Here is a 12,598-nt window from a genome sequence, read left to right on the forward strand (position 1 = left end):
GCAGTTGTCAAGCTTTGTGGTTAAGGAATACTGGCTTAAAATTTATATGATAATAGGCTCAGATCCTGGTAAGCTATTTACTGCAAATACAAAAAAAAATAGAAAATACAGTACAAAAAAAATCATTGTGTTCAAAACAAGGGCCATTTGCTAATTTATGAATTTTACAGTGTTTCTTAACCTCCACCCACAGAGGCCTTAGTTTCCTTGTCCCAAAGTGAGGATATTAATATGTTTTCCATACTTTTATTGTGAGGTTCAAGTACCACACCTGGGGCCAGCAGAGCTCTGCCCTGCTCACACCCCTGTGCCCACCCTGAGAGTTCACTGCACTGGGCAGTTTCTGGGTCTTCCTGCTGGAATCTATTCTCCAGTCCTGGAGGCACCTTTCCCCAACAAGAGGCAGGAGTTGGGGGAGAATAAGGCACAGCTTCTCCTCCTAGGCCTCCTCCATACCCCATGCAGTCTCTGAGAGGCCTCGCCTGAGTGTGAGTCCTAGTTGCCAGCTGTGGTAACACATGAATTCACTCCCCCTCTACTGGCTCTCCTCCATCCCTCTCTCACTGCCCCCCCCCCACTGCACAGTGCCTCCCAGATCATCCCCTGAACAAATGATGGCCTCCAAATCCTCATCTTCGGATCTGCTTCCCAGACACTGGCATGACTCAAGCTCTTAATAAGTAGACTGTATTGCTATCACAGCTTCTGAATATTTGAAGTTAAGTTATAAATCTCTAGGCCTAGATATTGTGTGTGTAATCTCAGCAGCTTGGGAGGCTGAGACAGGAGGATCATGAGTTCAAAGCCAGCTTCAGCAACAGCAAGGTGCTAAGCAACTCAGTGAGACCCTGTCTCTAAATAAAATACCAAGTAGGGCTGGGGATGTGGCTCAGTGGTTGAGTGCCCCTGAGCTCAATCTCTGGATATGACCCCCGCCAAAAAAAAAACCAAACTTCTCTTGAGGTTTTAAGAAGGACTCCTATCTCTATGAGTTCATGCCTACCCTATACTCTTCAGCCTTAGGGAGGATTGCTGAGCTAATGTTCCCAAACTGTGGAGCTGTCATTCCACCAATACCCCTTGGATGCAAACAAAAAATTACCTAAGGAGGAACAGGTTATCTGAATGCCATGCCAGGATGGGGAATGCTGTAGATTGAATACTATCCCTTTCCCAATATATCCTAATCCCTAATCTTTCCACAGGGTCTTTGCAGATGATCAAATTAAGATGAGGTCGTTAGTGTGGGCCCAAATCTGATATAATTAGTGACCTTATGAAAGGGGGAGAATAAGGCACAGAGATGCACCTGGGGGAATGCCATGTGAATATATTACAGTTATTCTGCCACAAACCATGGAACTGTCAGAAGCTGGGAGAGGGACCTGAAGCAGATCCTTCCCTGGGGGATTCAAAGGGAGCAGGCCCTGCCAACCCTTTGATTTTAGACTTCTAGCCTTCAAAACTGTGAGACAACAATTATCTGTTGTTCAGAACACTCAGTTTGTGGCACTTTGCTATATCAGACTTACCAGTTTATACAGGGGGGTTGTCTTTATGGAATACTTGCGTGTGGCAGCAGGTTTCCATGAAGTGAGCTTTTTTTTTTTCCCCCTATGGAATTCTAAAGAATTGTGGATAATATCAGCTTTGGCACTGACAGCCCATGTAAGTCTTTTTTCACTGTCCTCTAATACTCTGTCTTCTTAGCCTTTTGTCCCTAGAGTTGTGTAGTCCCCCCTTCCATCCTGTGGCTCTGTATCTACCAAGGTTTCAACATGGCTTCATGGAGGTCCATGGGAACCACCTCTCCACAAGGCCTTTTGCCTTAAAAATTCATTTTGGGCTCTGCCCTTACTTTCCATGAATGCTGTATTTAACTCTGACATTAAAGGTAGATGATAGGCAAAACTTTCCCCCTTGCTATGATTTGAACATGGTTCTTCTCTGAAACTCATGTCAAAATTTGATTCCCAGCATAACAAAGGTGTTGGGTGATGAGGCCATTAGGAAGGGATTGGGTCCTTAAACCTTTCTGGCTGGGCTGGATTAGTTACCACAAGAGCAGGTTGTTAGAAAGAGAGTGGCTCAAGTTTGTTGTCTTCTGCCACATCTGATATCCCTTCCACCTTTCCACCATCTCATGACTTGGTGTGACATCCTTGCCAGATGCAGCCATGGGATCTTGGGCTTTCAGCCTTAGTTATAAGCTAAATATATTTCCTTCATATATTACCAAGTCTTAGGTATTCTGATAGAGCAACAGAAAACAGACTAAGACATCCATCTCAGAAGGATGTGCTCATTAGAAGAATCTCAGCACCCAGGAAATCATCCTTTAGTGGCAGAAGTTTCAGCCTAATCTCCTCCAATCACTCACAACCTTTACTAGACAGTGCCTTGGGCTCATCAAGTTCCATGATGTCAACCCCAACTTCACTGGCTTTCACCTCTGACCTTGTAATTGCAGAGCACTCCTGGAAATGAGACCTTGTTTGCCCCTCTAGACTCAACGTTTGTGCTTTTCCATCCTGCTCTGAGCTCCAGAAAGGCTGGCCTTTGTGGGAATCAAGTGGACAGTCCTGCCATCTGGCTTCTAGGTGGATTTGACCAGTGGGATTTCTGGCAGGGGCTGGGAGAGCGGGCAGGAAGGAAGGTTGGAACGTTTGTCCCTCTGGTTCCCCTCTGCTCCCTGCCAGGTTGAGGTCAGTTCTGGCTGCTTTTCTCTACCTAAGGCCCCAGCCTCTGTTGAGGGATCCTTTCCTCTAGCCATGGGACTCTCCAATGTCTGGGAACTCTTCCACTCCTTTGGAGAGTGCCATCTGTTTCCTGCCCAGAGACTGACTGGCACACCTCCTAATCATGATCCTTGGGCTCCAATTTCACCTGTCACCATCCAACCCACCCTCCAAGCTGCTCTCTGAGTGAGCTTTCTAAAGCTCAGAACATGTCACTATTGAAACTGATGGGCCCTGATTGCCTCCTGGGGACTGAAATGTAAATACCTTCTTGGGGTAGGATCAAGTTCCCTCACAATCTGGCCACAGTTTACATTCTGGCCAATCTACTGTTCCCTATGAAGGAGCTAATGCTTTGGCCACAATAGGCAGCCTGCACTTCTCTGCATGTGCCTTTCACACTTTAAGCTCACCAAAAGTTCATTACTCCTTCTTCAACCCAAATATCATGTCCTCCTGGAAGATGTCACTGATCTTCCACCTCTCCCAGTGCAGTCTGAATTACTTGTCCCCATGCAGACTGTATGTATCTTAGCCAGGACACGTCCCACAATCTGAGGGTTAGGTGATTGGCCTGTGTGAGTTTCCTATAAGGTGATTGGTTCCTCAAGAGCAAAGATACCTAGCCTGGTTTACCTCTCCATCTGTAGAAGATGCCTTTGGTGCTCTCCCACATCACCTCAGCCTGCACCACCTTAACCCACCTGAGTTACCTGCAGTCACAGAGATGGTATGAAGCACACTGACAAACTCCCACCTCAAGAAACTGCCTCAGGGTTTCCGCAGCACCTTAGGAACTCGTCTTATTGCAAACAGGCAAAACTCCCGAAGTGTAGGGAAATGAGCAGCTCTGGGGCCAAAGGAGTTAATACCCTTAGGGATGAGAGTCAGTGGATTGATGCCCTGAGCTTTCTGTCCTCTGTTGAGAGGATTTCCAGCATGTTCTACATGGTGCCTCAGAGTATCCTCAGGGAGATTGTGCCCCCATTGCCCATAGCAGTAACTTGCTCATTAAAGCACCCGTCAATGGCTTTTCTTCCTTCCCTGTTTCGCATTTCTTCACTTGTGCCTCCTAGGTATTCTCCTTAGTAAACCCTCTGGATCATAGACCTTGTCTCAGGACCGGCTTGGGGGTTACACAAACTGAGACAGCACCATCAATCTCCACACAGTGCTGGGTACATAATAAGTGCCTAATAAATGAAACAGGAAAGAGTGACCAAGGACACAGAACCTGCTGGCCCAGTTTGGCCACAGGAGAATCTTTCTAGTATCAGGAGCTATGTTGTTTTGAACATTCAGATGCCCCACAAGCCAGAAAGATGCCTCCCACATTAAGGGGACAGTCTGAGCCTTCTCACAAGTGAGCTACCTCCTGGGAGACTAGTGCAGACAGGCAGTTGTGATTATGTATGCAAATGCAGGTCTGGCCCCCAAGCTTATTGGAGAACCACACAGCTCAGCTAAGCCACCCTGGAGAAAGAATCTTACAAAGAATACTAAAGAGCATCCGAGTGTGAAGAATGAAACACACGTGAGTTTTCTTTTTTGAAAAATGGAAATCAAATTGTACTTTCATCTTGGCTTTCTCACAAGTCGGCAGCCTGCAAATAAGCCCTAAAAAGACTTCATCTAGCTTTCTGACCTGGATTTAGACCAGCCATCACCCTCATTAGAGTGCATCTCACAGAATAGTATGGATCTATTCCTGGAGATGAGCCTCAAGGGGCAGGTTGGGGGGAGTTCTGGTTCTCCTCTCTACCTTCACAGGGTTCAAAGGAAGTCTAGACATAATTCAGAGTAGCCAAAAGAAACTCACTAAGACAACCAAAGACTTGGGCATGAGAACTACAGGTGCCATGGATAGTATTACAAGTAGTAAAAATAGCAAGGGCAAAGTCATGGTGTAGCTGAAGGAACAACAACTCACCTACCTACTGTGTGTGGAGTTTGTAGGCTTAATGCAAAAGAAATAAAAATGGAGAAATAAACAGGGATTGGATCACAAAAGGTCTTGTGCATCTTGCTGTGCAATGTCCACTAGGGATTCCCAAAGGTAGAGCCAGGAAGTGTTTCAGGACTACTGTCATAATCCACACGAATGATAAAAACCAAAGAGTTGGCATATGGATTGCATCAGCAGACATAGATTTAAGAGGTTTGAAGGCAGTAGAATGGAAATATTGATATGGGAACCAGATGGAAAATGAGACCCTTCCATGAGTCATCGTATCCAATGGAGAGAAACAAAATAGGCTAGTTTGATGGTACTGGTGATCAGATGGGCTGAGATTTCGACTGATGGATTCAAAGAACAGGTGAAGACTTCCATATGAAGATGTCCTGTGGCCAGTCAGATGCTGTTCTTAGAGGAGACATGGACTTGGGGTCATTCGTATGCATATAATAACTGAAGCCATGTGAGCAGATGAGTTCATCCAGGGAAAGTGAGCCGAGGGAAAACCAAAGGTTAATGAAAAAAAATCTAAGAAAGATAAACACTAGAGGAGTAGAGTAAAGTAAGGATATTGAGAAATAGTCAAAGGATTCTGAGGAAAAAAAGAAAAAAGTTCAGAGGAGAGCAGGGGAAGTTATAAGGAATGTCAAGGGAGTTGAGAGGTTCTGTGAGTTGGCCAACAGTGTCAAAGATGCAGAATGATGCAGGGAAATCTAGCAAAGTGAAGATGAGAAACTGTTCTCTGTGCCCTCCTACTATCTCAGCGAGTTCCTGACTTGGTACTTGGAGCTCCATATGTATTTGCCAGTTGTTGGGGGAAGAGGGTTTATTGACCAGTTTATGGGCTACCCAGGTCCTTTGTCTGCTCTCCTTTGAGTCATTTCACAGTTTATCAGCCCTTCAACCAAAGGCTGGACAAGGGAAATAAACTTTCCCCGGTCAATTTTATGACATAATCTATCAATTCTTTGAAAAGATTTAGCAGAGGAATAATTTGAAATGATTAGTTGGTTTTTGTTTGTTTGTTGTTGTCGGGTTGTCTATGAATTGCATTGTTGATGTTAGGGTTGGTGGTCTTCTTTCTACCAAGATGTTCCATGTCACTACATACACAAAAGAAATATTATATGGGTTAAAGAAAGATGTTTTTAAAAATATAGGAGAAAAACCAGAAGGAAATAGAAGTGTATATTTAGCAAGCCTCTTGGGGGAAGAATAACTTTCTACTTGCTGAAATGACAGAAGACACCAGAAAAGAAAAAGACCAAACAGGTTAACTTCATAGTTATTCATGGTTTTATATATATATATATATATATATATATATATATATATATATATATAAGCTTTATGTGCACACAATATTTTTAAAATTCACATAGCAGATCTCTTTCTTATACAGAGATCAGAAAATGAGGAAAAAACAAAAACACTCAGTTGCTAATATTTCAATAGGCAAAGAACAGGAGCAGATAATTCACCAAAGAGAGGAAAAAAACCCACCAGTTCACAAACGTTTAGAAGAATGTCATGCCTCATTAGTAAGAAAATAATTGCAGATTAAAATAATGAGGTGCCATTTTCCCCAATAAAATTACCTAAAAACTTACCTAGTGCCACTGAGGGTGTGGTGAAATTATCACTTACAATGATGTCAATTAATACAACTATGTCAGGAAGGCATTTGGTAAATACAAATTAAGATCCATAAAAATGTTCATATGGCTAGACTCAGCAATTTCACTTCTATCCAAAGAAATTTAGTCTAAGGACATGATCATAAATCTGAAAAACATTGTATGCATGGGAATGCTATAGCAAAAGCATTGCAAATACCAAAATCTAAAATTTCAGCTACAAGGGACTGATAGAATAAATTGTGGTGCATTTACCAGATGAAACATTATGAATCTATTAAAAATGATGGCTAGGAAGACTTGAGAACACCATGGGAAAAGGGATGTTGTATAATGTTAACTGGAAAGGGGAGGAAAATTTGCTCAAAGCAGTATGTGATAATTACATAGATTCATACTCACAAACACACACAAATTAAAACATGACAAGAGGCAAGAAGAAAATACTCCCAAACATTGTGTCACAGTGCTGCTTTGGGGGTGATTTTTCTTCTTTTCCAGATTTTTCCACATAGCATAGTGATTATAAACATGGATTTGGGGGAATCTAATAATCTTGGGTTCAAATTCTGGTTTGATCGTTTACTCTGTTATCTTGGGTGAATTACTTAATCTAAGCTTGAAGTTTCTTCCTCTGTAAATGGAGAATTATAATATCTATCTCAGGGGATTTTATGAGGATAAAATGGGAGCATGTAGGAAGACTGGATGTCATTGTGCTCAGAACATAGTAAGCTATCAATTAATGATAGGTCTTATTATTGTAGTTATTAGATAATGCAAAGAATTTTCTAATTTTAGATACTCACTGAACCCCTCAGATGAGGAAGCATGCCCTGAATCCAAACAATACTACTTTTATTTCCTGCTCTCTCTTCTTCACAGTCAACCATCAAGAAAGATTGTCAGAGTTAATTTTAGGGGGGAAAATGTTTGCTTTGCTTAATGAATGTGAACTTCCTCATTTTTCTGGTTTGTTTTTCTTTCGAGTTGTTTTTATATCAACACCACCCGGGCCGGATGTGCCAGGTGACAAGACTGTGGGAGATTTCACATGGAAATAACTCTCCCCATTTCACACACTGAGTTGCCAGATCTCAGGGGCACCAACAGACCAAGTCACTCAATATGCCCAGCATTTTTTGGTACCCCAACCCTGAGTGACTCTTTTATTGTCTTTCACATTCTTTAGCCTTTCTTTCTCCTTCTGCTGAGCATCAGCAGCCACGGAGGATTCTGTGGGATGTCCTAAGCAGTCACCTTGGCAACACAGAGATCAGAGGACCTGTGTAAGTCCAGTGTGTGTGTGTGTGTGTGTGTGTGTGTGTGTGTGTGTGTGGGTGTGGGTGTTGGGTGGATATGGGGTTCCATGAGAAAGGTCAGCTTAGAAGGCAGAACCCCAGTGGTGGGTAGTCAAGGGCCATCCCTTCTCTGCTCAAGATCTGTGTACACCCCAGATTTCTTTTCCTAGTCCTCAATAAACACTCTCTTCTCTCCCTACTCACACAGGCTTGTACCCTACCACTTGTCATATCTTCATGGCCTTCTGAGCACCCTCATTATCCTTCCCACTGGGTTTTCCCACCACAGCACCAAACCTCCATTTTCCCTCCCTGATATCAACCACCCTGTTGGAAGATCTCATAACTTTGTCCAAGAAGCAAATTATAAGCTGATATTGTTCTGCCTCGGTTATACTATTGACAAAGGGTGGCCACCTCTAAGCCAGCCTAGAATTCCCTCTGACCCTACACCACATGCTCCCCTCCCACCACTCTGCTGCTCCTAAACTTTTCTTCCCTCCCCAAGCTTTCAACCCACCTACAGCTCACTCAATCCTGTTAGGTGCCTTAAGTTCTTAACTCAAAGATAAAATAGAAACCAGCTGAGGCACCAATTCTCCACATTCTACCTCCCCTCCAAACTTCACCTTTTCCTGTTTTCCATCCTTCTCTGAAGACAAGCATCCCCTTTCCTTGCCAAAAATAACTAATTTTCCTCTTCCAGAACAGCACCTCCCTTGTCCTCCTGATTCTTAGCTATGTGTAGCAAAGCTAAGAATGTGCAATCAGCAATTTACTCTGTACCAGCCATGGTTCTGATATTTTATCTTCCTTAGTACTGAGAACAACTCTCACAAATTTGTTCAATTATTTCTTTCATTTTTAAAAGTGGGGAAATTGAGATACAAAGAGGAGTAACTTTCTTGAGGCCACCTAGTGGAGATGGGCAGACTTGAGACTTGAACCCAGACCATCTCTTAGCAATTGCATGATGGCTGTTCCTTTTGGTTTCCTTGTTCTATCAATTATTTCGTTTCTTTAAGCTCTTCAATATATTCCTCCCTACACACTCGAGTGATCACTCTTCTTAAAATACATACTTGCTTCCTCTACTTCCTTCACAAGGTGCCCTGTATCATTACAATATCAAATGACATAAAAATATGCACCATGCTCTGTCTACTTTCTGATTGCTATTTACTGCATGCCCCTCTTGGTCTGACTTCTCTCCCCACACCACCCCTGAAACCTGAAGACCTTGTGTTAGATTATATTTTCCAAGATGGTCATAATATGATCTCCATCCTACATGCTCTTCTTGTAATATGACATTGACACTTCTTTCATCAAGACCTGGAATTTATTTTCTTTTCCCTTGAATCTTAGTAGGCCTGCAACAATAGCATAAATAACAGCATGTGATTTCTGATTCTTGTTAGTAAAAGGTGATGCAGCTTCCAGTTTTTGAAATGTTCACTTTTAGAATTCAGTTACCATGCTGTGACGAAGCCCAGCAGCCACATGGAGAGGCCTTATGTAGGCACTCTGTCTGATAGTTCAACAAAGGTCTCAGCCAACAGACAATATCAACTGCCAGACAGATAAGTGAAGATGCTTCCAGGTGATTCCAATTCCCAGACTTTGAATCTTTCTGGTGGGGTTCTGACATCATGGAACAGAGATGAACTATCTTGGTTATGCCCTATTTGAAACAGTGAGAGACAATAAAATGACTTTTGGTTTTTTAGGCACTAAATTTTGGGTTACTTTGTCATGCAGCAACAGTAACTGGAAAAGATGCCAACAATTTCCAAAAGCTAATAGTAACTTCAAGGTACACATCTCACCAGACTTATCTTCAGCATTTGACTTAGGCCATTCATTTGTCCTCAAATTCTTCTCATCAATGATTAGAAGAGACAAAGAAGAGACAACTAAAGGCAACTCACAAGGATTGGATCCTGGGACAGAAAAAAATGACAACAGTAGAAAAACTGGTAAACATTCATGAAGTTTTTTAGTTGACTTAGTTAAGTGTATTAGCTTAGTTAATAGTATTGTGTCAACACTAATATTCTGACTTTGATAAGTATACTGTGTCCTTTGTTCTCTCTGTACCCTCTTATTCCACAATCCAAAGCATACATCATTTGAACTCTGGTCTGAATATCCATCTGTCTCCAGGATTTTAGATTCATTTGGGTGTCACTCAGGCAAGACCCATCTGATTGCCTCTCTCCTCCTCCACTCTGGCTGTACCATATGGTTCCTCCTGTTCAGGTCCCATCTCTGCAAGTGACCTCACCATTGTCTCAGTAGCCCCTGGTAGAATCCTCAGTTCCACTAATGGCAAATGACTCAACCACCTAAATCATTTTCAAATTTTGTCATCTCCTCCCTACTCCCACAGCCAGATCCCTGTCATCTTTATCTAGAATAATGCAATTGCCTTCTAACTGGTTTTTCTGCCTCTGGTCTCCTTCCTCTGTCTCGGCTTAATGACTGCCACCTGAGATTATTCTGAAGCACAAATCATGGTGATGGCACTTTGATGACTCTGGCTTTTTGGAATGAAGTGCAATCTCCATAACATGGGATGCATGGTCTTTCTCAAAACTGGTACCAGGTAACTACCCAACCTCATCTCCTACTAACCGTTTTTCCATTCGCACCATCTTAAATGGTGACAGCCTCTCACTGCCGCAGTCTGGCTGGGCATAAAATCATAAAATCATGAGCCACTCAAGCAGGAACAAGCTTTATTTCCAAACCTCCCGCCAATGCCACGCACGCACGCTCCTGGGAAATATGCCGAACCCCACGCCACGTGGCTCCTCCCTGGACACACCACTCCAACAGGAAATCCCTCCTCCAGAAATCCCTCCTACCGCACTTCCCCAACCAATGGGAACTCTCCGGGAGTCCCACGAGAGCTCCAAAGTAGCAGGTCTAGGCAGACAGCTAGATTAGACAGGGATCTAATCTCCAATTGAATGCAGATCTTAACATAATCATTATCATCTCAATGGCTTGCTGGGGTCACCTTTCAACCAAAAATACCATGCGTCATTCCTACTTGGCTATGGCTCTCAGCATCTCACCAAATTTAAGAGGGCTCCTTCACACCAGCAAGCTTAAGCTGTTTCCTTGGTCAGGAATAATTGGTGAAACATAAGATGTCTTCCAGACCCAGCTCAAATGCCCTCCTCTGATGCTATCCAGTCAGATTGATTAATGATTAAATGAATCATTAGTTATTCCTGCTCTATTAACCTAGTAAACTGTTTATCAAATATACTGTTATTTTCATATGCTAAATTGTGAATGTCTAGAAGCTGTAGATTGCAGCTTCCTCACTGTTATACATCTCAACAAATGTTGAATAAATAAAGAATTTATGAGATATGTAAATAGGTTGTATGGGCCAGATGTGGTGGCACATGCCTGTAATCCCAGTGGCTCAGGAGGCTGAGGCAGGAGGATCACAAATTCAAAGCCAGCCTCAGCAAAAGCGAGATGCTAAGCAACTGTCTCTAAATACAAAACAGGGCTGGGGATGTGGCTCAGTGGTTGAGTGCCCCTGAGTTCAATCCCTGGTACCTCCCCACCAAAAAAGAAATAGATTGCATAGGTGTTAGAAAGGTTGCATGTGGGTAGAAGGATAGGCTAGTGGATAGTTGGTGGATAGGATAAGTTTTAGTCAGCTTTTTTTGTCACTGTGACCAAAAGACTTGAAAACAATTTTAGAGAAGGAAATTTTATTTAGAGTTCACAGTTTCAGAGATCTCAGTCCATAGATGGCCAACTCTACTACTCTGGGCCAGAGGTAAGGAAAACCATCACGGTGGAAGGGCATAGCAGAAGAAAGCAGCTCAGAACATCAAGCCAGGAAGGACAGAGGGTGAGGGGGGAGAGAGCCCTTCATCACAAACAAAACATACACCCCAAAGGCATTCTCCAATGACTCACCTCCTCCAGCTACACCCTACCTGCCTTCAGTTACCACCCAGTTATCCATCCACACTGATTGGGTTAAGGTTCTCAGAACCCAATTATTTCATCTCTGAACATTCTTGTTTTATCTCACACATGAGCTTTTAGGGGACACCTAATATCTACATCAGGCTATATAGGGAAGTGGGAGATGAGTGGGTTGGTGAATGAAGGTCTAGGAAAATGGTGGATAGAAGCAGTGATAAATAGATGTTGGCTAATGGTTGCGAGTGGGCAGGTGAATGAATGGCTAGTAGATGTGTGGATATGAAAAAGGGATGGAAAACAAATGAGTGAGAGGACAGGTTAATGGCAGATGGGTGTTTGAATAAGCAGGAGAGTGGTGAGTAGGTAGACTAGATATGGGAGTAGTTGAAAGACTGTAGGTGGATGATAGGAGAGTGGTGAGTGGGTGAGTGCATGGGTGGGGAATAAAATTTGGGGTTGATATCAAGAAAAATCTTAGAAGAAAGTAGAAATTCTCACCAAAGAGTTTTGGTTCCTGAGGTCATGTGGTTTGAAATGGGCTCCAAGTCAACTCAAGCTCTACCTTGCCAACCTAACACCTACACTTGGTGGTCTTAGAGTCATGAACCTGTGCTGACCATGTCTATCTTTGGGAGTCCACAGTTCTTGCTTCCCTCAAAGCAGAGCCTTAATCAATATTTATTGATTGCAACCCAGTTCTTCCCAGTCAATATCCTTCTTCTAGCATCTAGAAACATGAGGTTGAAATAGATACCCCTTATTTGGTTTAGGGCATAAATCTGGTTTGCCCTTGGTTATGCCTTCCCTTCCCTTTCTCAAAAAGCACCAAATGTCTTCCTTTACCTTCCTTAGGTATAACCGTTGTCATCCATAAATGATGTCCATCAGACTAAGTCAGTTATGGTTGGCTCAACAAGTCTTAACTCAAAAGACTAAGGAGATAAGGACTGGGACTATGCCAACTGTTATCAGCATTTGCACAATCCAGACAGGAACCCCATG

The sequence above is a fragment of the Ictidomys tridecemlineatus genome, chromosome X (genome assembly GCF_052094955.1).
Source record: "Ictidomys tridecemlineatus isolate mIctTri1 chromosome X, mIctTri1.hap1, whole genome shotgun sequence".
Classification (NCBI taxonomy): Eukaryota; Metazoa; Chordata; class Mammalia; order Rodentia; family Sciuridae; genus Ictidomys; species Ictidomys tridecemlineatus.